At 47.3% G+C, this 4,217-nt stretch overlaps 1 protein-coding gene across 2 annotated transcripts in view; it reads right to left on the reverse strand.

Moving 5' to 3' along the window:
- The window catches only part of LOC144369316 (uncharacterized), a 30,568-nt gene extending 27,713 nt beyond the window's left edge, over positions 1 to 2,855 (reverse strand). Inside the window, exons 1-3 of one of the 2 annotated variants that reach the window (XM_078028893.1) lie at positions 2,045 to 2,855; positions 647 to 804; positions 469 to 556 (exon numbers count right to left, since the gene is read on the reverse strand). The gene's annotated coding sequence lies outside the window, so the exon portion shown is untranslated. Of the gene's footprint in view, positions 1 to 468; positions 805 to 2,044 lie in introns of both variants that reach the window. The other variant, XM_078028892.1, reaches the window with a different exon arrangement.
- Positions 2,856 to 4,217: the final 1,362 nt, after the last annotated feature.

Genomic DNA, 4,217 nt, shown 5'->3' on the forward strand with positions numbered 1-4,217 from the left:
ACCCAGGGATACATCCCGAGACTCCCAGTGGATGCCTGAGCTGCAGATGGCACTGAGCCCTATATACACTGTTTCCCCCTATATCTACATTCTTATGACTGTTATAAATTAGGCACAGGAGGAGATTGACAATGGTAACTAATAGTAAAATAGAATAATTTTAACATAATTCAATAAACTTCCCACCATCGCTCCCCTTAAGCTTTAAGTAAAATCAGGGGTATGTGAGTGTCAGCAGTAATACTGCAACAGTCCATCTGATAACCAAGATGGCTACCAAGAGTGAGTAACAGGCAGGGAGCGTATACAGTGTTGACACACTGGACAAAGGGACAATTCATACCTCAGGGGGACAGTGCGAGACTTCATAGCATTACACACAATGAAATATAACTTAAAACTTAGGAAATTTTTTTATTTCTGGAATTTTCCACTTAACAGTTTGGGACTGCAGTTGACCACAAGTACCTGAAACCTTGGCGAGCTGAACCGTGGGTACGAGGGGACCACCGTAGATTAAGAGTGAAGTGTTGAAGAGGGAAACACGGGGCCAACTCTAGTGAAGGAAAGCAGTAGTCACTGTATGAAGCTCAGACTATATTAACTACGTGCAAGGAAAACTGCCAATCATATAGAGGGACACCACCTGAATGATGATGGGACAGTTCTCCAAGATGTACCATACTCAGGGAGCACGCACTGCATGGCAGAACATTAAAATACTTGAGAACTGCGAGGAGAGGTAGGTGACGCCATGACCAGAGCTGGAGACGGGACCAGCCTGCTGCCAGAAGTGGACAGACCCTGAAGGGGAACACCAGGAGGACAAAGTTAAGCTCAACAGAACACAGCACAGTGCGCTGACAGGATGTGCACAGGTGTTCAGAGGGCTTGCACTTAGTGCGGTCGAGGAACGGCTGGTTTGAACTTCCCAGGCTTCTCTTTGGGGCCGCCTGTTCCTTGTTCCCCTTCTCCTCTTTTCCTGCCTTCTCTTGGATTGAGGGTTTTTTGAGTTTGTTCTGTGGTGCGGGGGATGGAACCCATAGCTTCCCACATCGATGCAAGCAATCCACCACTGAGCTGGGTCCCAAGCCTTTTTTTTTTCCCCCCAAGAAAACCATTTCTTTAAAAGCTTTAAAAACAAATAATGCTATTTTGCAAATATGACTTTGCTTAACGAGGGCCACCAACTTACAGCACTGTGATGTCAGGAATACAGAGTGTGCAGGGAAACTAACTAATGCTGCTACAGTTGGGAGATTGGCTGCTGTTGCTGACTGAAGTGTGGGTGATACACATTGGGACTTGTGACCCATCAGATCAGCGTAGTTAATGGTCACCCAACTCCCTGCACAGGCTTGGGTCTGATCACATATTCTGCCTGGATAGATATTTCAGCCTCTTTTGTATATAAAAGACACACACATACTCTCACTCTCTCTCTCTCTCTCTCTCTCTCTCTCTCTCTCACACACACACACACTCTCACACACTCTCTCTCTCTCATACACACACACACACACACACACACACACTCACACATACATGTATGTCCTGTCATACAAACATGTAAAATTGTCTGCAAGGGCACACATTAAATAAACAAGTATTACGCGCCTCAGGCAATCCTACTCACTATAAATACATACACATTTTTTTGCATTTTGTTTTTTTTGTACCAAATTTCTACATTATCTAGCAACTTGCAAAAGAAAAGTTTCTTTTTTTCTGATACAAAATGTCTCTAAAGACTCGTTATGTTTGGACTTTAATCAAAGGATATGTATAATCAACAAATCAAGAGCATTGTATGTTTGCCCAGCCTTTTCTGAGACAGGGTCCTGCTAAGTTGCTGAGGCTGCACTTGAACTTGGGAAACTCCTGCACAGCCTCCTGAGCAGCTAGGATTACAGGTGTGTGCCACTGCACCAGCACAATGAGTTATTTTTAAGATTGCACCTCATTCTCTTTGCTGGCTTAATAGCTACAGCTCTGTGTCACGCTAATGACTCCTTTACAATAGGGTTTAAGTGCACATCTTTACCTTAACCAGTCCACCTTCAAATGACCCCTTGAGAGAACCAGGTGACAGCATATTTCCAGGACTCCTGCCTGGTCTCTGTGTTGTTATCATACATTGCACATCTACATGTGTAAAAAAAATGTTGGCATTAATTGTGCTTTAACTACTCTATTGTCTTAAAGGCAATAAACTGGGGGACTGTGACAAGGGCCTACCTGGGTAGGCAGAGGATTGGAGGAGGATGGGGGCAGAGAAAGTATTCAAAGAAACAGGAAATGATGATCTGCCCACGGAGGAGGAACATGGTGGGTCACACCCCTTACAGGGGCCTGTGTCCACAATACTAAAGCATCTTTACAACTCAATGATAAAAACACAAATAACTCAATTTTTCAAATGGGCAAAAAGAGGTGAAGAGACATTTCTCCAGACACCACACAAGTGGTGTCAAGCATGTGACAAGAGGTTCCTGGTGCTGGCACTTGATGTGCAAGTTGGAACAATGAGGCACTTCCTGCCACCAGGGCAGCCTGGGCCCTGCTGGAGGTGGGTGCAGCTGTGAGGGACAGGGCAGGAGGTCACCTCCCAGGGATGGGTCAGCCCGAGCGGGCGTCGGGCACAGCCACCACAGCCCTTCATGTCCCTGTGCACATTACCCCTGGGTGGGTCTTTTCCTGTCTCCCTGCTCCATTTGCTTTTGCTGGTTTCATGGAGTATTTAAAGTAGTCTTGAACTGAGGTCAGTACATAATGTCCCTGTCACACTGCCTGGCACAGATCACGTGATCAATAAATCAAAACTAGAATTATTTATTTGTAAATAAAGAAAGTTGAAATTACCTCAAAAAAGAAAAAAGAGGTGACACAGCAAGATGTGACGGGGGAGTCCCAGGCGCCTAGGGCAGCAGGCAAGGTGTTGCAGTGGGGGAGCCAGGGGGCAGGAAGGTCAGGTGGAGGCCCTCTTGAGACCTGACCAAATAGAGCGCTTCATTCCCTGTGCAGCCTTCACCTCTTCCCAGTCCAGCCTGATGTCGGGAACCTCCTCTTCTGGCTCAGGATCCTTCCTCAAGGCCCCCCGGGGGGAGGCGACCAGGATGGGCAGGGGGCCACATTCCTCCCGGAATTCCACCACATGGAGACCTTTCTTGTCGGCCAGCTGTTGGTGGGTTTCCTGGGCAAGACCAAAGTGAGAACAGCAGTTAGGTCTCTGAGGGTCCCTGTGGCTATAGGAGTGAGAGGCACCACCACAGGGGTGGGGTGGGGGTGGGAGTGCAGAACCCACCAGAGAGCTTGGGGGAAAGAGCAGTGCCAGCTGATTCTGGGTGGTTAAACAAGAGTGGCTGTCACAGGGGGATGCCTCAGCCCACCTTCCCACCCCAAACTGGGATACACCAGGCCTCGCCTTCCAAACTCCCTAAGCACGTGCCTGCTGGGCCAAGCACCAAGCCTGAACCTGGTGGAGCCCTGAGATCTAACAACCAAATCACAGGAGGTCCAGGGGGGAAAGGACATCAAGGACCCCACGGGTGCTCAACCCTGGAAACACTATGGGACAAAACACCTGACTTCTTCAACATAACAGCAGCAAGGGGGGAAGACAGAGGGACAGACCAAGAGAGACTTAAAAGACACAGGAGAAACTTTACAAGTGCTGACATCTTCTCAACTGGATTGAATCAAATCAACGGGATTGAATCAAAAACTGTGTAAAAAAAAATGTTTTTAAATCGGACAAATGGATAGATTTGAATGAACAGATTCGATACTTGATAATACTGAGTCATGATATTTAGGAATGGTAAGGGTACCATGACATTTTTTTTTCCCCAGTGCTGGGGATCAAACCTGGGCCTTAAGTGTTCCTAGCAAGCGCTCTACCATAGAAGTAAATGGATCCTTTAGATCCTCTAAAGGATCAGAATCAGAAACCACTTCTCAGGTTTCTGATTCTGATCCTTTAGAAATACACTGAAATATTTACGAATGAAATAAAATGAGACCTGAGATTTGGTTCAAAACGACTCGGTGAGGTGATGTTGAGAAACAAGATTAGCTCTGGTTGGGCAGCAGAGCCCTGAGGTCACTGCAGCAGGTGGCCGTGGGAGCCCCTAGGAGACCCTCAGCACCTTGGACTGCAGCACAGCCAGACCTGCTCAAACCCCAGGGAAGGTTACCTGGCGGGAGAGCCCATGGAA

This window comes from Ictidomys tridecemlineatus, chromosome 12 (assembly GCF_052094955.1).
Source record: "Ictidomys tridecemlineatus isolate mIctTri1 chromosome 12, mIctTri1.hap1, whole genome shotgun sequence".
NCBI lineage: Eukaryota > Metazoa > Chordata > Mammalia > Rodentia > Sciuridae > Ictidomys > Ictidomys tridecemlineatus.